This window comes from Ambystoma mexicanum, chromosome 11 (genome assembly GCF_040938575.1).
Source record: "Ambystoma mexicanum isolate Mex_15411 chromosome 11, UKY_AmexF1_1, whole genome shotgun sequence".
NCBI lineage: Eukaryota > Metazoa > Chordata > Amphibia > Caudata > Ambystomatidae > Ambystoma > Ambystoma mexicanum.
In genome coordinates this window covers 213,267,905-213,292,953 of record NC_090934.1, presented here as the reverse complement: position 1 = coordinate 213,292,953, position 25,049 = coordinate 213,267,905, and the positions used below count along the sequence as shown (strand labels likewise).

At 42.7% G+C, this 25,049-nt stretch overlaps 1 long non-coding RNA gene across 3 annotated transcripts in view; it reads left to right on the top strand.

The window, feature by feature from the left end:
• Positions 1-23,559: 23,559 nt before the first annotated feature.
• LOC138503274 (uncharacterized) overlaps positions 23,560-25,049 on the top strand; it is a 42,354-nt gene continuing 40,864 nt past the window's right edge. For 2 of the 3 annotated variants that reach the window (XR_011279596.1, XR_011279597.1), the window contains exon 1: positions 23,560-23,751. This is a non-coding gene — a long non-coding RNA (uncharacterized lncRNA). The remainder of the gene's footprint in view (positions 23,752-25,049) is intronic. The other variant, XR_011279595.1, reaches the window with a different exon arrangement.

Here is a 25,049-nt window from a genome sequence, read left to right as displayed (position 1 = left end):
GTCATATGGTGCAGAAGAAACAGAATTATTGCTCCAGCTTCCCCAAAGAAACTATCATTGGCAAATTAAACACTTCTGGCTTTTGTGTAGGCATAGGATAAGCATTTTCCAAGCACTGTCACATGGTATAACCCGGTCATAAAATGGGTTTAGTTGGCAAATGGTGTGAGCACATGGCCATTTAATGGCATGTCTGGCACATGCACATCTAATACCTATACAGAAGTCAAAGATTTTAGCTATGCAATTTTTAATAGGAAATCAGTGCAAGGAACAGAAGTGAGGGCCCCCATATTGCTTATAAATCAAGGGGCAAAAGTACATGTTTATGACACCAGAGCTCGTTTACAGCTGCAATTAAGCCATACACTCTCATAAGACAGCTTAGAAATAATATTGGAGCCCCAACGTTTGATGTTACTGTAGAGGAGGTGCTAGACCCCTCTCACTCATAACCTGAATGCAGACAACCTAATAAGTTGATCAATGGTTCCAGTACTGCATAAATCAGAATTATAGTGTTTTAAGGTGACATACATTTTTGGGGTCAAAATGTCCCAGGGGCTGGAGGGCGTCTCAGGTATTATACGTATCACGGATATCTAAAAATATAGTCTGAGAACTGAACAGAAATCCAGTTAAGCACAGAAGTAAATAACAAACTCTCCCTTTGATAGCTGCACAGAACATTCAGGCTAGACAGGCTCAGATAGAATCTAAGATGGATGCTGAAACAAAATGGCTTCTGGACCAGATGTTAAAATAGATGACTCATTGTGAATCCAGAATGTTCTTTGGCAGTAATTCACTGTAGGCAATTATGTGGTGGGATATATTTAGAATTTCTTGGCAGCAATTCTGACAATGATGGGTTGTGGGGCCGGTTAACAGTCTGGGAAGCTACCAATTAGACAGAACAGATGCTTAAACTTAAGCAAATATGATGAGCTCATGACATTTCCCACATTATCGCCTTCCAAGTGAAGTTAGTAGGTCTAGACAATCTGTTTCTTGGCAAGTGATGAAGGATTTATAATAAACGTCGGTAGGATCGAACACAAATTTAATTAGCCTATGTGTCAGTCAAATGAGGCTTGCCAAGAGCAGTCATGTGGGCTTGATGAGTGACAGTTAAGCCGACCAATAATAGAATAGATAGGGGTTTGCTTTTAGTTGAAGGAACCAATTAAAATGTATTCTGCAATAAAATGTAATGTTACATCAGCCTTAGAAAGGTATAACAGGCAGTTGATTCAAGAGCTTAGTGCTGCCCTTTCTGATGTCTTTGAAAGTGTAATAAAGATGACTTGTGAAACGAGCCTGGGCGTCCGTCTCCCTCCTTGTCCAGTGTCTTGTCCCTGCTGCCTGACCCACAGATGTCAAGTGCCCAGGGATGGCATTGGGCCCTCCAGCTCACTTGGCGACCACAAAGGGACCCTGAAGACTTTTTCTTCCAGGGACAAAGAATCCAGGTCTGTGCATGCTGGCAGACATGGGACGATGCCTGGGGAGTGTGGCAGGGTAAGTAGATTAATCTGCAGTGTGTCCCCACCTTACTAGAAGATGTCTCCGCATGACTGTCAGCATGTGATGATGGCGTACTTTGACACCTGTGGATTAGGGTATGTATTATGGGAGACTGTGGTAAGGAGGGGTTAAATAAACATGTATTCTGTATTTTTAAGGGGTTTGTGGTAGTGTAGAAAAGCAATGGGGTAGTTTAAGATAAGTCATAAAGTACATGAAGGTAACAGGGGTTGTTTCAGTGTGTGACGGGGAAATGTCAAAGATACTTGATAGAGTGTTAAGGAGAGACATATAGCACCTAGAAGCCTGGCAGCCCACGTTCAAGGTAACATAGTCATTTCAAAATCCAAGTGGATAAAAATAGGCTACACATAGATAGATCTGTGAAAGGAAATGACTTTAACTCCCTTTGCGGGGTATTTTAAGGGCAAGCGATAGCAGCGAGTGGCGCTGAAGAGATATCTGTTGAAGCCAGCTTGTCTGTCTGTTTGTCTGTGTTTTGTTTTGAAGATAAGTGTAAAGAAGTGACAATGAATTGTATAAAATAGAGACAGGTCAAGAAATTACATTATTTATTTAAGGAAAATTATTTGCACCGATCCAAATATGGGCAGGGATAAGTGAAACAAATAAGTAGGAGTAGGCCATTAATGAGGGCACTCAAATGTGTTATTTTTGAAATGCTATGAAGAAAGACTCAGGCAAAAAAGTGAGTTTTCAGCCAAATTGTGCGGCTGCATTGCTCCCCTGCCGCAGGCAGGGGCAGACAGATAGAGGGTTAGTTCCTGCATAGTTGACATTCTTAGCCAGCCAAGAAACTTCAAACGATAGAAATCCGTGTAGGGCTTCATGCAAACGAACAGCACAGAAGTTACAATATGAAAAAGATTAGTTGTGCTTTAAAACAGGCAGCTACACAGTTACAAAGGAAATAATTTAAGGGGGATTAATCAAATTGAAACATAAAACTGACATCAAATCCTGGTTGTTCAGCTCCAAACCAAGAGAATATGATGTATTACACATTTCCTAAGCAAAATTTCAAAGAGATATGGCTATTTGCCTCCTTGCAACGTGCGTAGCTTGGAGGAAAGCCAGCATATACAGTGAAATGTGTTTTCCGTGCTGCTGGAATGCAGCTAGAATGTCTGACTCAAGGTTGAAGAGATAACAAATGACAGACTGGTTTATGGCTGAGACAGAACAGGGATAGTTCTTTGAGTTAATCTAACGGAGGCATCTTGCGCAGGACAAACAGCAATGTGCGGTTGTTTTATTATTGAGCACACACTAAGAAGCACCCCTAAATTGTTGATTTTATGTGGGGCAAATAACCATCCCTTGTTGAGGAGGGATGGGGCATTTTAGAACGAGCATAGATCCTGGAACATGCACAGGCCAATTATGCAAACTAGAAGGAGAGAAGAAAAATATTATTTTTGTTAAAATGGTCTCCAGTGCGCTATGAAAAGAAAAGACAGATTGCAAAATGAAAACACAGAACGGTGCTTTAGGTAACCAGGATGGTGAAAATGCTGGCAATTGGTAATGGAGAGAAGGCATAGTATATGTATTGCAATACAATGTAGAGGCATGGGGTGTTATGCATGAAGGTTATAGACTATGCACCAAATATTTAGAGCACATTGGAAGGGTGCTAAGAAGGAGAACAATGATTCCCTCGCCATACACACAAGTTGAGAAAGTGATGCAGAGAGTAGAAAATGTAATTATGAGTGCAATGTACAGTAAAATGCAGGTTAGTGTATTAATGGATGACATTAAAGTAAGCACAGTGAATATTTATGGGGAATCCCAAGGATAGGCGAGACAAAAAAACACTTTGGGAATACATGGGAAATGCATGTGAAAATGAAAGAAATGTGCATTCAGCAAAAGGAAGCAGTGGTCAATGAGAGGAAGTGTTCACAAAACACTAAGGCTAAAGGTACATATAGAGCAAGTAAAGGACACAGTATATTTAAACAGTTGAATTGAGAAAACATTAGGTTGAAAAGGTATTTTTTGTAGAAGCAGACATCCTGATGGTCTAGCTTCTAAGAATAAGGAAGGCATTATTTAGGGGATTTTGTAAGAGTTGTTTAAATGAAAATATATTTATGAAAAAAGTGCAAGCAGGAAAGTGCAAGCAGGCTGAGGCCCTCACAGGGAAGGATGAGGGAAGCTTGCACAATTATTGGAGAAAGAAATAGAGATGATTAAAGATAGAATCTCTGTTATGATATGCTTACAAAAAGAGGGAGCGTGGTATACAAATGTGCTTGTTTATATTCAGGAGCACTGAATATTTGAAGCGTGCAAGCAGAGGCGTAAACAGTGGCAGTATTTCACCACAGTTTTTATCAGGGACTGTTTGAAGTAGGTACAGAAACGCAGGAAGGTGTTAGATGATGGGAAGGTATCCAGTTTATTATTCGAAAACATATTTTCGAAATGCCATTTTGTCGAAAACAAAATGGCAGAATTTTTTTTTCAAATGTTTTTATTTTTATCTTATGTTTTATTTTTGTTTCGTTAGTAAAACAAAGTGTCAATTATAAGAAAAAGCAGATTGGGGGAACCTTCCCCCATTTAAAAAATAAAATAAAAAAACATTTGAAAATTGTTTTTTTCATGCAATTTTGTGACGACACAATGACATTCGAATATATGGCGTTCAAAGAAATCACTATAAACCGATGGGAATTATCAGAAGATTGAGGGTTCTTTGGAGTTATAAATTAAGTTTTTTTGTTGATGGATTATCAGTCTCTATAGGAGAGTGTACCATGACTGATCTTTGTTATATTTGTGACAGACACCAGTTAAATATTTTGGGAAGGAAGTGGATGGCAAAACTTAACATGATGATCTTATTTACTTGATTAAGGGATAGTGTGTTCCACTTTTGGGATAAACCATTTGAACGCAGATAGATTTATATTGGCATGCAAAGGGCAAGTGGCTCTGTGAGGTGTTTAAGTAGAACCAGAGGTCTTTTTTTATCATGAGGTCAGCATTTTGTTAAACATGGTTATATTAATATTTGATGAATTTTCGTTTAGACCACGGACACCTATGGATAAAGAGGTGGGACAGATAATCCCTTTGAAATTAAAAGCAGCCATATATATATATATATTTTATTTTAGATTGGAAGAAATGAGAGTGGCTCACATGGTCGGGCTGAAGCATGAAACTGTCTCAGGCAACAATGAAAAAGTGGCCAGCAGTTGTAAATGGATATTCATTCCTTTAGTCACACACTGGGCCTCATTATAACTATGGCGGTACGGTAACAGCGGTGCCGGTAAGCTACCGGCACCGTTGCTACCGTACCGCCATAGTAAGAGTTGTACTCGCAGATGCCTGACAGCCTTCCAGGTCTGACCTGGCAGGCCGTGCAGCACCCGCGAGCACAGCTCATCAGATGCACCGGCACCGTTATTAATGGTGCCGGTGCATCCGAGCTCCCCATTCCCATTGAGCCCTATGGGGCTATGGGGCTCAAATGGGAATGGGGATCTACCGGTACCAGCACCCGCGAAAGGGCAATTATCAGGTCTGCTTAACTCAGCATGACTCGGTAATTGCCTATTCGCGGGTGCCGGACCCGGATGCAACTCCAGCGGCAGCCGTGCCGGTTTTACCGCCAGGGTTGTAATGAGGCCCAATAGTACCCAAAGGGGTGCTTTCTGTTAAAATGTAAGTAAATTGTGATATATTCGGCAACAATGGTCAAACTTACTAAATGCATAGTTAAGTAACTCATCAAACTGGTCCACATTGGCCAAAATGGTGGCCCATTTTGACTGGCCCACACTAGCATTTTACATTTTTGGAACAGGCATTGCCCTATAGGCCAGGCCGAGCCTGGCGCCTCATCCATTATGGAGGAGCTAAGGAGCCAGCCCAGTGAAACAGTGAGCACTCCCTCAGCTGCTTTTTCCAGCTGATGGAGTGCTCCTGGGCTGGCTGAACTGTCAAAGGGAAACTCTGTTTCCCTTTGACAGTTCAGTTTAGTTCCCCAGCCGCACATGCTCACTGAGCCATGCAACTGCTTGGGCGTTTTGCTTCGCCAGCATTGCATAACTCATTGAAAATTCTGGCTGGGGCACTGCATGTCTGTATGTCCGAGGAGGAGCTCCTGCGCCTCCTCGCACATACGGACAGAGCAGCCTGGAGCAGGGCATTTCAGCACCCACACGCAGGGCAATGCAGAAGGTACGTTTATGTTCATTGTTTTTATTTAACATGTGTATGGATGCGTATATGCTTATGTTATGAATGACTGTATGGTGATGGATGCTCGCGTGAATGATAGAGTGATTTCTGTATGAATGTGCAGCGCCTTGCATACACACATATTAATGTTGATGTGTTAGGCCAGTGGGGCCCAGGGGACAGGGATGGTATCTTTTTACTGGACATCTATTATAGATATTCAGTAAAAAATGTCATGCCTGCCCCCTGGGCCGCCCAGCACCAATTGCAAACTGTTTGGCTATTTACCCATTTTTTTGTTAAAAGTCTGCTCTACAATGCAACATTTTAACCCATTATTGAAAAAGAATTCACAGGGGGAAACCCCCCCCGAGTTCCCCTTATTGGTTCTGGCTCCCTCACTCTGCTTGGTCACTATGGCATTTTTGGGGGAAATAGTTATGCCCCTCCACTTAAAAAAATCACCAGCCGCCACTGGCCCTCAGACTGAGTTGGAAACGGAATGTGGGGAACCCAGGGACTATGGTGGGAGCACAATGGGCGGGAACCATGGGATAGTGGTGGGAGCAGAGTGGGGAGAGCCCAAGATGTGTGATGGGGTGGGGAGAAACCAAGGACTGGTTAGGAGTGTGATGAGGGAGCCCAGCGACTGTGATGGGAGCAGGTGGCGTTGCGCAATATATACTTTCCATTTGGCATTTCTGGGGGGTCCAGACCTGCCCAAATTTTGCTAAGGGGGGCCCCGGCCAAAAAAGTTTGAAGACCACTGGCTTAGAGAAAGTGCCAAGTGTTCTGTGGGCCAAAGGCACTTATGGTATGGATCTAGTGAAATGAACATGGGACCAAAATAAAATTAAAGGCATGCAAGGGACTATAATATGACAAATAGGAAGGTTTGTGTTGTGATTAAACTAATTATTGTAAGATAATAATAAACAGTTGGCCCTAACAGCACAGGAATAAGGAACTGAAAACTAAAAAAGATTGATGATAAATTCAGGGAGTGAAATAAAAATAAATAAATAAAGAATTAATGAATGATGGGATAGTAAAGCAGCGAAAAGCACAAATGAATAAGATATTCAGATTTATATCACAAAGAGCACAATTGAGGATGCTGGCTATAAATGAATAGTGTAGTGTATTTTAATAAAAGAGACAATGTGATTAATGAAGGGCCAAAGGGATATGGTTGGCCAAGATCGTTCTGATTATATGAGAGATCTTTTTTATAGAACTAGACCAAAGAACATTTGGGAGTAAGTAACAGAAACATTAATTTGAATGTATATGATGATGGTGATTTATGTTTTACAGACGAAATCCTTTCTTGAGCATGGGAGGAGTGTCTATATGGCCTTAGCAAGGAATAGCAAATATAATGGGAATAATCATTATATCGCGACAGAGTTAAGTATTAGTGAAACAATTAGAGTTAGAAGAAGTAAGTTTCACGCTGCAAGTGTGTGAACACAGTGTTGATCATTAATAGGAGTAAGAGGACCCAGGTAAGTACAGAAAAAAGTCAGTAAGGGATACAGTCTTTGCAAATATGTAGCATTTTCCTAAGATAGGCGCAAACATTTGTGAGCATAGAATAGCATGAATATGCAAGTATGATCATATCTAACGACAAGGACATAGAAGACTTTGAATAAAAGGTGGAGTAACTCTTTTAAAATCTTGAAAAATTGTGAAATGCCAAAATGGTATACTTGCAAAGGTATAGAAATATTTAGCATAGGCAAACAATGTATTTCTTATCTGTCACATTTGTATACGTTTAAATAGGAATAGTTCTGCGTTCCAAATAACAGGGGTAGATAAGTGTAGGTCAAGCAGCGGGCGGCAAGCGGTGCATAGCATAATATGCCAATTATATCTCAACAGAATAAAAAGCACAGCAAGGAAAGAAGATGCCCACAGTCCTATCCAGCCAGATGGAGGGCTTCAAAAAAATACAGAGAAGAACGTTCAGCATAGCAGGAAGATCTAAAGACAGGCATAATTACTACACTAATGATAAAATGATTTTTGATGTGCACCAACAGGGTTTGGGGACAAAAAAGTAGGCCTACGTGTCAGTGGGCTGAGAGTGTCAAGAAATGACAACAGATATTTTTGACTAACAGCAAGGAGAAAGGGTCTACGCTAGGGAGAATCCTGACCACCTTGCCAGACTTAAACATGACTTTGCCTCTATTTTGGTTTTCTACAGAGAGCAAGAACACACACCAGCGTTGTCTTCTTCAGCTGCGGATGCAGCAAGAAGACAGAAGAAGGACTATGAAGAAGGCATCCTTTTTTTGTGTTGTAAATTTGTTATGTTGTCTGTTTGTCGTTTATTTTTTTATGTTAAAGGAAGAGACCAAAAATGACTCTTTGGTCTGAGAATATCGTAGTTAGGAGAAAAATGTGTCCTTTAAAAAGATATGTAGTTTTTTGAAGAAAAGGAAGCCCATAAGAAAATAAGGGCAATGCCAGACACAGGTGGATGTATTTATTGCACAAATTCAGATCATAAGCCGGGTTCTGATATCATACAGCATGTATTTAAATATAAGTTAAAGATGGATGAAAGGAAAGAAAGGATCAGCCATCTTGTTATGATAGAAATTAAGACAAATGCGGTGGAGATTGTTTAGAAGGCAGGAGTGTTTGAAAGAAACACGCAGGTAGATTTTTAAGGATTGGGTTTGAGGAGGAAGTACTGATGATAGAGACATACTTATTTTTCAAAGAGAACTCATTCAGTTTTATATTGCAGATGGACGGGAGAGACCTTTACACCAAGAGAATTGGCGGCAATCGATCCTGCAAGCAAAGAGAAAAGATTGAGGGACCCAGCCAGATGCCCAGTGATTGTGACAGGGATGCTTAGGTACACTGAATATGGGGGAGGGTGAACATTGGGTGTAGTGGTCCTGTATTGAATAGTTATCTAAATACAGGTCAGCACGGGGACTGTAGAGGAGGTGCTTGACCCCCCCCTCTTAAAATGAATGTAGACAATCTAATAAATTGATCAATGGTTCCAGTATTGCAAAAATCAGAATTATAGTGTTTTAGGGCGACATATATTTTTGGGGGTCAGAATGTCCCAGGGGGTGGAGGGCGTCTCAGGTATTATATGTACATCATGAATATCTAAAAATATAGTCTGAGGACTGAACCAAAACCGAGTTATGCACAAAAAGTAAATAACAAACTCACCATTTGGTATCTGCAGAGAACATTCAGGCTAGACAGGCTCAGATAGAATCTAAGATGGATGCTGAAACAAAATGTCTTCTGGACCAGATGTTAAAATAGATGGCACATTCATTGTGAATCCAGAATGTTCTTTGGCAGCAGTTCACTGTAGGCAATTATTTGGTGGGATATATTTAGAATTACTTGGCAGCAATTCTGACAGTGATGGGTCAGGGGCCAGTTAAAAGTCTAGTAAGCTACCAATTAGACAGAACAACTGCTTACACTTGCAACAAATATGATGAGCTCAGTGTCGCCTACCAAGAGAAGTTGGCAGGTCTAGATGATCTGTTTCTTGGCAGGCAATGAAGGATTTATAGTAAAAATGTAATTAGCCTATGTTTCAGTCAAATGAGGCTTGTCAAGAGAAGTCATGGGGGCTTGGTGAGTGGCAGTTAAGCCAACCAATAATAGAATAGACAGATGTTTGCTTTTATTTGAAGGAACCAATTAAAATGTATTGTGCAATAAAATGTAATGTTACATCAGCCTGAGAAAGGTATAAAAGCCAGTTGATTCAAGAGCTTAGTGCTGCCATTTCTGATGTCTTTGAAAGTGTGATAATGATGACTTTCGAAACTAGTTCAGGCATCTGTCTCCCTCCTTGTCCAGTGTCTTGTCTCTGCTGCCTGACCCACAGATGTCAAGTGCCTAGGGAGGGCATTGGACCCTATAGTTCATTACTGCCTAACTGAGCTAACTGAAAGAGATCCCAGGAGCGCGTGTTATGGTTGGGTAGGGAGGGGGGGGAATGGGTTTAAGGATCAGCATGCCCATGGTTGGTCAATTGGTCGCTAAAAACCAAACAACATCCACGAGCTGTGAATCAAATCCATTCCATCTGTTCTACATTTACAATTGTTTTGTTTTATAGGTGGTGCAAAACCACCACCTAGTAATCAAAACTAAAAAATGGGTTTAGTGGGGCACAAGCAGCATTAGCACAAGCTTCCTCTCATTCATTACCTTTACAGCCTGGGCATGGGCAGCATAAGTGCAAGCTTCACTCATACCGATTAGATATACAACAAACAGCGGAAGTGCAAGCCTGACCCACACTAACTGTCTGCTGGTGTGATGGGCAAACAATGTTTACCTGCAGCCAGACAAACAACCTCTGCCTTTGCCTCCGAAACGTTTATGCTTCATCGATGCAGAGTGATTTTTCCAGCCAGGGTGGATCTCAGATTCTGGGGTGGCTGTACTTTGCATGAGTATTTGGAGCCCGAGGCCCGTTTTCCCTGTGAGTTAGTAAAGCATTAAGATTGAAACACTAACTTTTACTTCATCTGGAGCCGGCATAAGGATTGCAGAGCAGGAGTAGTGTGGTCACATTTTATTAGAACTGATGATAAGTATGCCTACATTAGAGCTCAAAGTAAAAGGGGGCCAACGGGAGTGGAGTACAAGTACTTTTATTTTTTGCAGTTAACAGTTCCACTACTTTTCACAATCATTTTCACCATTCTAAACTGCTCTTTCTGAAGTTAAAGCAGCCGGAATTAAGTCCTATCCGGCTTTATCTGAAATATCGGAAGCTGGAGGCGGGTTCTGCTAACACTAAGAAATTACATCTCACAACACGCCAAGGTCTTATCTCAGGTTAAAAGCTTAGATGTTACAGTTGATAGAGGTCCAGACCATTTCCACAGGATTTTATTTTGACATTCGGGGGCTACATGGGATTTGCTCCAGCATGCCACTGGTCAAGTGTGCAGTCACAGTAGGAGCCTGAGTGACTAGTGACTTGGACTACTGTAATGCACTCCTTTGGGATACTTCAGGACCACAGACTATTCATCCCTCAGACTGTGTCAGACAAGAGGAGATAAAAGAATGTCAGTCTTGGGATGCAAGCTTTGTAATAAATTACCAAATTCTAGGCATGTCAGCAGACATTTTTCAAGTGGCATGCCCCTGTTAAAGCACCTGCTGTTCAGGTGGGTGTCAGGTATGGCTGCCAGTAAAGCTAAGATCAACGAGTAGAGGCAATTGATTTCCCAAACGCCATATATAAATGTTCTGAGGGACTGACCAGCTGAGAAAAATCTATGGAAATTCAATACAGAGATAGAACCTCCTTCTTTTGCCCATTCACCCACTTGGCTGTCAACCTGGCACACCCACAACCCCATGAAACATGTGGCATGATTTATTGTGGACTGTCTAAGCATCCACCTCTGACATCTGCCTGCAACCTGAAGTTACAGATTTGAATGGGGCAATAAAATTGAGCAGTAATACTAACACTTGCTATAGTGTTGAGATGTGGGAGCCACCCACAATGTAGCTGTGCTCTAGCACCTTGAAGGGTTTTTTGTGCTAGATGGAATAATGATCACAGACCAAATAATCGGACCGACTCAAAGTACTACTACGGCAAAGTACTACTTTATTCACATTTAATAAAGCGGGCAGAAGTGACAAGCATCGGACTGATGCATGCACACACACCCAGTAATTTGATAACATACAGGTCTTATACCCCAATATGCGTCATCTATGATGTCATTATATGTGGCAAATCATAAATCTTATTAAGGGATGGGATTGGTTTAAGGGAACATGTTTATATATAGAATACATATGGGTTAGTACATCATTGGCTGCCCCTTATCTGTAGGATGTCCCTCAAACTACCTCTAAACATACATAGTACTGATTATAGCAGACAAAATGGCATTGGATTGGTCTATGCAATGAACCCGGGGTGGGGGTCCTTAAATCAGTAACACATCATGCATGGATGGGATGCAGAATAACTCTTACACCAAATAAGACCGACTCAGGAAGTTGGCAAAAAGTCTCCTCTGATTGTTTTATTATCAATTGTCTAAAACTGGGAGTTACAACAGACATCAACGGATGTTCGCTTAAGTTCTCTCAAAGCATTTCATTTAAAAAAAACTTTTATATACCAAAAATTCATCATACGTGATGTCATACTACGTGGCAAATAAGAGAAACCTACGGGGGTTGTGATACGCTCAAAGGGAAAATCTAAGTATACTTTCTATATAGGGATGGGTTGTGATTGGGTCTCTACAGTCAGGTGGACAATTTATGCCCACCCCTCATGCAAGTCATCTTCATCAGTTCTTAGGTACACGGTATATTACTGGCTCTCAAAATATACATCCTTTTCGTTATATGGTCTGCTATAATTGGTTGGCACGCTCGTACCATTCTGGAACATTTGGCTCACTAGAAGCACATAAGCTGGTACCCCAGGTGCCAGTGGGTGGACTTTGACCATGTCTCCCCACCCAATTAGCCCAACCTCTCTCATTGTTCATGCCTTCTGCCCTTCAGATTGTCTTTGAACTTGGCCTTGCAAAGTATCCTTGCTCCTGGAAATAAAAGGGAGTACAGGCACACGCTATCTCAAGTCCAGAGCAGCATGCCTACCTTCTATTTCCATCCTTAGCACACGTGACAGGAGACCGTATTTCGGCCTGTTTTGCAGCATTTAATTGTCTTTAATTAACAAACTTGACACTCATAATGTTCTTTCTTTGTACCTTAACACGAGACGATTCAGCGTCTCATGGTTACTGTTCTTTTAAGATAGATACCCAGCTCTTGGCTACTTCATACTTTGACACCAGTCCAGACAGTTCTTCCAGGCCTTCCCATGCTTTTAGCATTATGTCGCTGTGACACAGCTTTTCCCATCCTTCCTTCTTTATGGGTCCAAGCTTACCAAACATGTGACACTGATGTCCAGTTTCTATATAATGGCAGCACTGCCTACAGTCTATTTACTACGTATAGCCAGCCTTTATGATTACTAAGTCTACTTGCGTTGCTGCATCTGTACAATTATTAAATGATTTGCATTTTCGGCAGTGCTCTTCACACGTGCAATCTTCATTCCGCATATGAAAGTTTACTAAATTCTTGATTTTGTCATCAGATTCCATAAAGTGTATATGTCTACTTTAGCCACTCTTCTCAGTGTGTCACGCTTGCTTCTTGTGATGTCACCAACTTCTCTTTCTTTCATCTTCATATCCATCTGTTTATCTCCTCCAAGAGATTGTCATCTCTATGGGGATACATCATATAGGGTTTTCTCAATTGATACCTTTTCTTGAAGGCACTCCGTGGAATAGGCACCATCACTGGGGTGGTGCATGCCGCGACTTCTGGCTTCCAACATCTAGGAAGGATGGGGGCGGGACTTCAAGCAGAGGCGTTCAGCTGCTCCTCTGCAGAAACATTGTATAGCAGGTTGTCCCTTAGACCCACGGATTGGTTAGCATGTTACCCAACCATGGACTTTTGGCTCTTTAGCAGCACGTACGTGAAACAAAACTTAGGTGCTTGAATCCCATCAGACTACTCCCCATTTTCCCAATCAGGCCATCATCTCTCATTGGTCGGTCATAAGCCAATATCTCTGTCTGAGGCTCTAATGAATAGCCCTTGTCTTCGACTTCTGAGTCATATATGAAGAGACCACACGTGTTCATTTCAGCCTCCTATTTACTGCTATTTGATTCAAGATGCAGGGTGCTGTTGCTCCTCTTGGCCTCTAGAGACTTGCTCAATGTACCTTGCAGAGACTTCATACACTTTTAATTGTCCAATACTTTGGCCATTGCAGATGTTTTCTTCTTCTTTAATAATATAAGAGAAATGTCTCCTTCGTTCATAGCTTATCCTGGTTAACTCCCTTTGTGCCTTGCAATTATTCTATAAAAAAGCACCCTTGGTCCTAGGCCAACATAGCCTTGCTGTTGTTTTACACACAGAGCTTTCCAGCCTTTTCCGATTCTACAACCTTGGTCTGTCTCCGAGATAGCTTGGTTGAATTTGACGTTAGCCAGCGTCCATTTTCCTATCATGGCCGTCCTTGCCACGTTATATACCCCTCTACGGAAAGCCTCTATATCCTTTCTACCTTGAGTTACTGCGTATTTACAGTATTGACCAGTAAGTTACTTCATCTTCTTTGTATTCACAATTACTTCAGCATTGGGTACATGTTTCTCTTGGTGCTTCAGTTACATTGTTAATCTTAAGCATTTTAATATTGTTTGAGTATAGGTTTATAAATCTTCCTGACATTACTCTGCCCTTATCAGATTTTACTTCAACGTTCCAATATGTCCATAGGCTTGTGCTGACATCCTTCCATACAGAATCCTTCCACACTTTCAGTGTGAGGGTACATTCTGTATGGCAATCTGAGTGCATAAGGTCTCTCGTGCACTCAATGCGGTATAGGACCAATACACGGGACCCCACTATTCCAATATTATGGAGGTGAGGGGACGGGACCTAGTGTCAACGCATCCACCTGCTCCTCTACACAGCGCTAGTGCAAAATGTGATGCAACATGTCATCAGTGGGAAATGGAAACTGACGAAAACGAAAATGTCCAATTTCAACATGCACATTTCCCAGCAATTATATGTTATAAGGGGAGTGCCGGTGTCTCCCCTGCATATAATAGCAGGGAAATGTTCAGAAGATTTTTTTTTAGTCTACATTTTCGTTTTCGGCATTACAAATGTGCAGTGATCACATAGATGCCAATGTGATATGTGATAGTATCATTATTATTGATACACCTGTATTTATGGAGTGGTCGCTCCATGGAAGACTGCTGAAGTGTTTAGTGTTATGCTACTGTGTAACATTTAAGTGTGGCCACGGAGCAACTCGGGAATTTAAAGCTACAGAACAAAAAAAGCTGCTAAACAATGTATTCACTGATAAAAGAACATGAGCTCACTTGTAGGGAGAGGGCCTTGAAAGCTTTTTGGCTGCCTTTTTGCAACCTTTGACAGTAAATTACCTCGTTTGGCTGCATATGAACTCGACGTGGACCATCTCTTATCTTGAATGTATGCTGAACTTGTCCAATGGAAACTGTTTTTGAAAAAAATACAAATAAGGGAGTAAAAGATATGCTTACTTAAACCACTTTTTCCTGTCGCTTCCCATCCATGATGGCCCATTTTGCCCACCCAATTCACAATGACCACTTCTGCCCACTCCAGTCACCCTCTACCCATACTCTCCATCACAGAGACACCCCACTGTCATTTCTACTTACAACGACCCCCGTACTGCCCATCCAGAGTGGCCACTCTGGCCATTTCTATCCACAGTGACCCATTCCACACTCCCCTTCCACAGTGACCCATTCTGCCCACTCCATCTACAGTGACACTTCCAGCCCTCTCCATCCCTACCCATACTCTCTACGCCCTGCACCGTGCCTCTATTGTGCACGTATTACTGTTGCTGGAAGCCAGAGTCTGAGAGAGCATCCATTCATCCATTTCAAGCCTTGGAAAGCAAACCGGCATAGTTCCGCCCACAAACACAAAGCCCTAGATAAACCTAGGGACCAGCACATTGCACGCGCGCTTCGGTTGAGTGTTTTGGCAAATGCAGTTTTCACTGAGCCATGCGCCCTGCCTCTATTGTGCACGTATCGCTGTTGCTGGAAGCCGGAGCCCGAGATAGCATCCATTCATCCATTTCAAGCCTTGGAAAGTGGTACGATTCACTACACTTCCTACTATTACTCATTGTTTTGCAACTACTGTGCGGATACCAACTGAGACTCTGTTTATACTTTTCTATACAGAACCGGCGTAGCTAGCCCACAAACACCCAGAAGCCCTTGATAAGCCAGGGGCTGCGCGCATCGCGTGAGTACTTTGTCGAGTGCTGTTTCGCTGTTCCTCTATTCTGCTGTTCTGCGGAGCAGCCTGCAGCCCTAGCCAAAGCCTCTTGCTCACGACTCACAAAGATCATTCTTTTGAGATCGATTCAATCAGGAAAAACCCAGAGTGAACAAAGGAGAGGGGGAGGGCAGAGAGAAAATGTTTTTTGTTAAACATATAAAATCCCCAAACAAGCATGTCTTTATACACTCTGGAGGCTGCGCTGTCAAATACGGAAAGGAGCGCAACACACAATGACCGAAGAATGAAACACGGCAAAACTGCACGTTCTAAATCATTATCCTCAGATTTAAGAACAATCTAGCAGGCCTTGACGAAAATCCTGGCTGAGCCCGACGGTCCAAGGGAAGAGACTACTCTGCTCTGTGCATCCAACAAATTGACTGCTCAAACGAATGCGGATCTACTGAAAGGTGTGAAATTGAAGACTCAAACTGCTACCCATACATCAGATGAAGACATCCTGGCTTGCCCACTCCCAAAGTGGCACCCCTGCGATTCTTATGGATAATACTGAAACAAAACCTGTGGAAGGGGAAATAATCAGTCACGCGGCAAGGACAATAGCCATGATACACGAAGGAAAAGACACAACAAACCCATGTTTGTAATCAAAAGTCACTAAATGTAATACACTGAATTTTTCGTTGAATGATTCTACCCATATAACGGACGGTTTTAGAATCAGGAACGCTAAAAGAATTTAAACCGATGCCGCTCCTTACCAAACTGATCACACCAATGAAGAAGCCCGCGCTGCATGGGCTAATGAGTATTCCCCTGTGCGACATACAAGCACTGCTTACGGTGCTAGAAACACAGCTGAGATCCCTGATACTGCATACATGTACATTGTGGCACACTCCCATACTATATCCAAATAAAATAAACCGCTCTGCAAACTACATAGTACCTTCTGACACATCCTTTAATAAAGCCACGCTGAGGCCATCATTTGGGTTAAGACACACGCCCATTCCTGCGTACGAGATCACCCTATCTGCTATGAATAACAGGCTGTACAACTTGACCAGACTATATGAAACGCTAGAGAAAAATACTCAAGTCCAAACTGACGCTATAAACGAGATTGCGGTGAAACTAGATAAACTGTTAGCTGATGTCCATGACCAAAGGAACATTACAGCTAAGAAACGTTGTGACAAGAATTCAACTATGTCTGACAAGATGCCTTTCCCAAGCATACTCGCAACGCTGGCACCAGCGGTAGATATTGATCTGAGACCTATACCCAATGATGGTGAGAGAGTGGATGAGGTGATTGCTATTGGAGATAGTCAAGACACAAGAAGACACAAGAAAAGATTTAGCTCATAATGAGCTAAACAAAGATTTGGTCTTCAAAGTTTTACTCGACAAAAGCGCAAAAAGAAACTAGCTAAAATCAAATCTAATTAACAAACAAATCAAAAAATCAAGTAAATACAAAAAAAACTAACAGCTCAAAAACAAAAACAATCATTACCTACACACTGTGATGAGATTTAACACCACAACCCTATTATAGAAAACCCAGAAGATGATATGAACTTAAATGAGATCCACCAAAATACCAACAATCAGTCGGAAGCTACACATACAAACCAATAAGACATGATAGATGAAGAAATCAAGAACCTCTCAACGTACTTGATAACGATGATACAACAAAAGAGTGATGCTGAATCCACCTGCGAGAAAGTAACCAGCGCGAAGGATAACATCAAAGATGATGACCGATCCACTAGAGCTACCAGAGCATGGCTAAACAAAGGGACCTGAAACGATAGGCACTTTCTAACATTAGAACAAAATAGAACCTGTAAATATAGGAACAGTAACATCTTGTCAGAAGACATTTACAATGAAGAAGGCGCTCCATCACACTGCAGAAACCCACCAAAACGAGTTGAGAAAACACAGTAACGTGAACCTGAACGACAAAGCAACAAAAGCAAATACCATTCTACTAATATAAACCGCTCTGACAATCTCGTCGTAACTATGATGGAAAGAGATAGGCTTGATCCCTATGCAAATAGAACCACAATATTAACTAGCTTTCAATCCAATACCCAACATAAAGCTAGTTGAATCGAGACACATCAAGGCGATATACATTAGCAACACAAAGAAAATGGACACTGCCACATTAATAATTCCATCACAAATCATCAGAGAGAGAATATGGAGCACAAAAGATCTTTTAGCCAAGCAGGCCCATGATTTACACATCAAACGTACATGTACAACTATCACAAATAATTATTCCAAACCTACGCGAGAGGAAAAAGATAATGATGAACGAAAATACAGGGGTCGTGAACTGCTCATAAATTGTGAGGGAACAAGAGGCAATTTAAAACACAAAGTATTCTGTGAGTCTACCAAACCATCCCACACACAACGAAATGGGCAACGCTTAAAATCGAAATTTGACAAACCAACCATCATGCTTGCTATTAGAGCCAAGCCTACTTGAAAATAGCCATCTGGAACTATCAGGGATTCGGCCATTTACTTAAAATAAACCAAAATATCCCCTTAGATAAATATGACATCATTTTATTACAAGAAACTTGGATTTCCTCCAAAGCAGTTTCACCGGATTATGAAATATGCTGGATCCCAGCCACTAAACAAGCCAAAGGTAGACCTATGGGTGGCTTATTAGAGCTCATAAGAATTGATGCAGGATCAAATTAACTCCTTGGTTAAATCCCCATCCCTGCATCCAACTATTGAAATTAGAATTACCAGTTTCAGTCAATTGATTGCCCACTCAAATGGCCATCTTAAACTTATACCGGAACTCTGCCGTAATATCCGATGATGAATTTCTTAAACATGTTATCTCGATGTTAGATATAGAACAAAATTATTCAACTATGCTAATCGCAGGTGATTTAAACATACGATAACTTCTGCAAAACTGTACTTTAAGATCATCAATAAGCAATAGATGGTTAAATCTAATGGAAGAAAGAAATCTTACGTTCTTGAATGGGACCATCCAGGGCGATAACTTAACAGCTATATTAGACTACGTCTTTATATCAACACAAGATCTTAACCAAGTGCAAGTGAATACCTTTTCGGTTATATCCACTGAAGACAGTCATCATAATCTGTTGGAAATCACCTGGAAGAAAAGACTGGGTTCAATAAAGAAAATATTACAAAAACGAATTAATGGCAGAATTAGATTAAACTGGACTAGTGCCAAACTGAAACAATTGTGAAAGATGATGTTGAATGATGCGATGCCTCACATAATCTAGAAGAAAGAAAGATCACAGAAGACTCCTCTTACAACCACTTTCTAGCAATGTTCAAGGAAAATCCCCAAAGGGGCCTTCGGTCTCAAATAACCCATAAGCACTTATATGATACGACAATCAAATACCTAAAAGCCAAAATTAGGAGAGAACTAAAAACTTGAAAGTAACCTCTATAGAAACTATCATCTAAAATAAAAAGTGTCTGTAAACATCTAATAAAGCAAAACAAAACATCTAAAACCAAGGCTGAGAATGCGAATATGATGAAAGCAATATCGAATAAATCAAGTGCACATATCTGGCATCTGCTAAAATCGGCTAATAACAATGCAAATCCTTCACTTCTGTTGAACACAATAAGCGAGATTGAAAAAATGCAATAGCATAATGGACCTCAAATTTGATAAAATTGATATCATGATCCAAATCAAAAAACGTAGCTCCTCTCGCGCCTGGTGCATCAGGCATCCCTGGTGCCTGATGGGAAAACGAATGTAGCATTAAAAGCACACCCAGAGCAATGGTCAGAGATTTGGAATATAATATATCAATCAATCGCACAAACTGTGTCTATACCATCTTCATGACAGCAATCCATTCGCATATCCTTTTTTAAAAAGGTGATATGAAAGATCCCTTAAATTATAGGCCTCTTGCTCTACTAGATTCTCCAGGCAAAATATATGCCAGACTAGTGCTCAGCGACATACAAAAATGGCTAAACACAACTCAAAGATAGGCCTTTCATCAAGCTGGTCTCATCCCTGGTGTAGGAACAGCCACCAACTTAACAGCAATCTCAGCATTAAAAGAACAACCATTGAAAACAAAACAACCACTATTTCTTGCTTTCATCGACTTCAAACAAGCGTTTCACTCTATATCACAGCCATCATTATGGGAAAAACTAACTAAAACAGAATGCCCGAATTACATCTTAAATATTATACAGCAGCTATATACCAACACGTCCATTAGAGTCAAGCTGGATCAGAAAGGCCTATTATCGCAATCCATTCAGACGTATCGTGGCCTAAAGCAGGGATGCATACTCGCAGCCACACTATTTAACTTTTACACCAGTGACATTGGCAAAGAGCTAAATTCTGTCAGATCCTTTCCACCCAAAATAGGCACATATATCATTGAGTGGCTTCTATAGGCAGACGATTTGTCCTTGCAGATCAAACTCCCATTGGTCTCCAGAGACAATTAAAGGGTTCCACAGAAGAATGCATGGAAAAACAAACTTAAGATGAACACGAAGAAAACGAATATTCTGAGACTACAGTAGAAAAGGGGGAACTACAATATCTCTGAATTCAAGTGGTTTATTGACTCCACACAACTGATGAGTGCAGGAGTAAATATTAATAAAAACAAAACAGATGCTCCTTATAAGCTGGAAATAAAACAAAAAACCCAATCACTAAGTTTGCAAAGCAAGATCATCTATGCCAAATAAGGTACATTTTTGCTCATCCCTGTGTTCATATACTATAAGCAGAAAGATATACCAACTATAACCTAAGTTTTGATGCACTACAAGCAGAACGTTATACCAACTATAGCCTATGGTGCACAATCCAAATTCCTGCAATACCAACCAGATTGGGACTACATAGAAGGAACCTTTAGGAAATCTCTGTTATCTGTGCCAACTAGTTACCCAATCGCTATTATACACTATGAATTGATCCTAATCTCACTAAAGGCCAAAGTACGGTGGAACACATTGGCTCATTATAGGAAATATTCAATGAAAGAATAATTTGGAAATACTCTGATTCCCATCGTTTGCCACATCAGTGAACAATAATGACTATAAACATCTTAACTGCTGGAGAGATCATTGTAAGTAGATAATGGAAAGAGCTGATATTGATGAAACCATATTAACAACCAACCCTGATCGAGCAAAGAGGAAACTCTGGAACCACGATTGGATTGCAACGCTAACAATGTGTAGAAATACTGAGAATACGCCTAAACGTATGGTCAACCAGATCAGTTTTGGCTGTAAGATACAAAGATGGCGAGTATAGTGCGGGATGCAGATTCTGCAACTCTGAAACCGAGAGTAAAACATTAGAACATTTTCTGGCGCATTGTAAAAATCTGTCTGACCTTTGTACGACATACTTTTATACATTTTTTAACGAATACTCCACCTTAGACCAAAGGCAAATACGGACCTTCAGAATCAATGCAGGCCATAGACCACTAAATTTGGCGACAATAACATTTTTAGAAGAACTGAAATCGCAATAATGAAAGACTTACAAAATGGAATACTTTGCAATTGAGAAAGAATGATGTGTCATTGTATTTGAGTGTTGTATATTGATTTTAACTGCGGTACATGTGTTAATTGTAATGGTTTTAGTATTGATTACTTATAATGATCAAGCTCATGAACTGTGAAAGGTTTTAATGTAAATCCAAAATGCAATTAAAAAAAGTTTTAAAAAATTAACAGTGATACCTGCTGACCTTTCTATCCCCATGAGCCCCCATGCTCTCTATCCACAGTGACCCCTACTGCCCTATCTAATGACAAGGACCTCATATACCTCATCCACAGTAACCACTCCTGTCCTCTCTATCAACAGTGACCCGCTCCTCTTTCTGTCACCAGGGTTCGTATCTCTCCAGGACTGAAATCTCTGCACTGGCTCCCAGTAGCTGCGAGGATTAAGTTCAAAACCCTCTGCATTGTCCACAAGGCCTTCTGGGGCCAGGAGCCTCAATACCTAAAACTCTCTCTTCCTAAATATCTTCCTTCTTGAGCTCTTTGCTCATCCGCCTCCAACTCCCTCAGGGTCAGTCGCTTCTCCAAGCAACAAGTTGGTGGTAGATCACTTTCTTCGGCCGGGGCCTCCCTCTGTAACAGCCTCCCTGCCCCCCTGAAACTTGAGGAGAACCATTTCTGGTTCTGGAAGCACTGCAAAACCTTTCTCTTTGCTTCTGCTTTTTCTCCTCCTCTCCCCTGCTGATTTTCCTGGCTGACACTGAAACTGCACTGGTTTACCTGGCGACCCTCTGATCTCGGGCCCAGGTCCTCCCCTCCGCCAGTTGCACACCTGCACTAACCTCCTGGAAACCCTCGCACTTGGGGACTGTTCTCTGTATCCCTACAGTCTTACCACGAGCACTTGACACCTGATGACTGCACTTACCATTCTCCCTTGCACTTGCCACCTGCTTGCCGTACTTATTTTTGTTATTTATTCAATTATCCCATTTATTGCACTGTCCCCTTCCCCCCTGCACTTCCCCTCCACCTTCCCATGCACTTGCATGATCTGAATGACACAAGGCCTAGTAGGATCGTTGTCTGTCTTCCCTCTGTTCCCCCCCTTGCCTCGTTGCGCCTTGAAACACTTGTGAATAGGCGCGTTATAAATGCCATATCATAGCATATCCATTTAATCCCCATCCCAGAGTGACCCCTCCTGCCCTATCTAATTACAAGGACCCAGTGACCACTCCTGCTCTTTCTATTCACAATGACAACTATTGCCGTTTATATACACAGGGCACCCCTTACTCCCCATTCCACAGTGACCTCTCCTGCCAATTCTATTCACAGTGATCCTTGCTTCCCTTTCTATCCACAAGAACCCCCTACAATTCATCCACAGTAACCACTCCTTTCCTCTCTATCCACAGGGACACCCCCCGTAGTCCCCAACCATAGTGACCCCCCCCTGCCCATTCTATCCACAGTGACCCGTAACCACTCCTTTCCTCTCTATCCACAGACACCCCCCATAGTCCCCAACCACAGTGACCCCTCCTGCTCTTTCTATCCACAGTGGTCCCTTTTGCCCTTTCTACCCATAGGGACCCTCATGAACCTCATCCACAGTCACCCCCTCCTCCCATCCTCTCTATCCACAATGACCCCCCTCCCGTCCTCTCTATCCACAGTGCACCCTGCTGCCCTTTCTATCCACGGGGACCGCCAAATACCCCATCCACAGTGACACCCCACCCTCTCTCCCCACATGAACCCTCCCTGACCTCTCCATCCACAGTGACCCCCTCCCGTCTTCTCTATCCACAGTGAACCTCCTCCACCCCGCTCCCCCCCACCTCTCTATCCACAGGGAACCTCCCAGGGCTCTCCATCCACATGGAGCCCAAAAACCCCATCCACAGTGACCCCTCCCGTCCTCTCTATCCACATTGAATCTCCTTCACCCCTCCCACGCCCCCCCCCCCCCCCCGAACTCCCCTCTATCCACAGGGGCCCTCCCTGGCCTCTCCGTCCCCAGGGAGCCCACAAACCCCATCCACAGCGACCCCCTGCCGTTCTCTCTATCCACACTGACCCCCTCCCGTCCTCTCTATCCACAGTGAACCCCGCTGCCCTTTCTAAGCCCGGGGACCCCCATACACCCCGTCCACAGTGACCCGCGCTGCCCTCTTGTGCTCACCCTCCACACAGAGCCCTCCCCGGCCTGTCATCCCGCAGTGACTCAGGCCCGCTCGCCCGGGGTGTGCGTGTGATGGCGCCCTGCCCTTCTGAGCTGCCCCGCAGTGCCGTGCGCGGGATTCCTGTCATTATTCGGCGAGGTATGCACCCTGCGACTCCCGTCACACCGCATGCTTTCTTCTCCTTTCGCCATTGGGCAGTGCGGCTGTGTTACGCCAGAGAGACCCACATGACGGCCGTGCTTGAGACATTGTAAACAGTTGGGGCGTCCGAGTGGAACAGAGAAGAGCTGAGAGCGGCACAGCGAGCCTGGGACAGGTGAGCGTCTCACACTCATAACACCCCCACTAAAAGCTCAGGAGCCTGATGCGCCTGCTGCGGACATGCGGGTGGGTAGCTGAAAGGTCGGGAGCAGCTCCTCCTTTCATCATTTCCGAGTAGATAAAGCTAGTACCACTGAATTAGCTACGATTAGCACCTATTCTATGAACTGTTACTGAGTGGTTATGTCTATCCACCGGACTTGTAGATTTGTGGTTAAAAGAGCGCGACCTTGTGGTGGCAACACCACCCCCTACCCCACACATCCATGTATCATACACAGAACCCCCACTCCCAGGAGCCAGGGTTTAGACCACGGCTTCACATTTCATCAAGTACATCTGTAGATTCTGGGCAATACATTTATCAATGTATGTCTCCAACCGAACATAGTGCTGTAAGAAAAACAAAAACTGTCCCACCACAGGGCCCTCGTTGGTCCCCGTTTAATCCGGCGGCATCCATCAGTACATCTCGCGATACTATTAGACAGCACATTTTGCCCAGGCTGTCCCTGCTACACAAATCGTCTCAGTCAAGCACTCTGCTGCTCCTTGAAGACAGATCGGCGCTTTACCAAACACCTTGAAAATGAATGTCACTGTTTCGTCAAGCTATGTTGTAATATTTTCATGTTCCCAGTATTACATAACATGTTGTCTATATACGCATGTATGTCACATAACTCGCTGTTGTATTGGATTGCGTTCAGGTGTCGAGAATTGTGCTGTTATTGAGTGTCGTGGCTGCGGCTCACTGCTTAGCCAATGGGAGATGCCCTCTGTTCGCAGTCTCGTGACACAGAAACATAGTCATGTCATTCTGGACATTAAAGGTACAGGGCGCACACGTGACAGGCTGACTTTACTGACACCCTCGGGCTATCAGCTACCTCTCATAGAATTTAGCAACGTTCCTATCCCCTCCTTGCCGTTTTACTCGGAACGCCCTATCATCGGCATCATGCTGTCAAACAGCTATGAGTAGCTTTTCAGTGGACGTTTGGTGTTTCAGCTCCCCGCTAGCAGCCTATCCCGCCATAATCTAACGCGACTAGCCACTTTGCTGCTTTCCTTTGACTGGTTTTCACACCTGTAAGGCAAGGGAGAGACCTCAACCATCTTGTTGAAATGGTCCACCACCAGGCCTGGCATATCTTCTGCCGACCCTGCATGTGTACCACAAGCATGGTTGATCGCGCCTTGAAGCACGTGCGTGTAGGAACGTTATGAATGCCATATCATATCCTGAATCCTGGCAGTGGGGCCTGCGCAGTGGGGCCTGCGAGGACACCT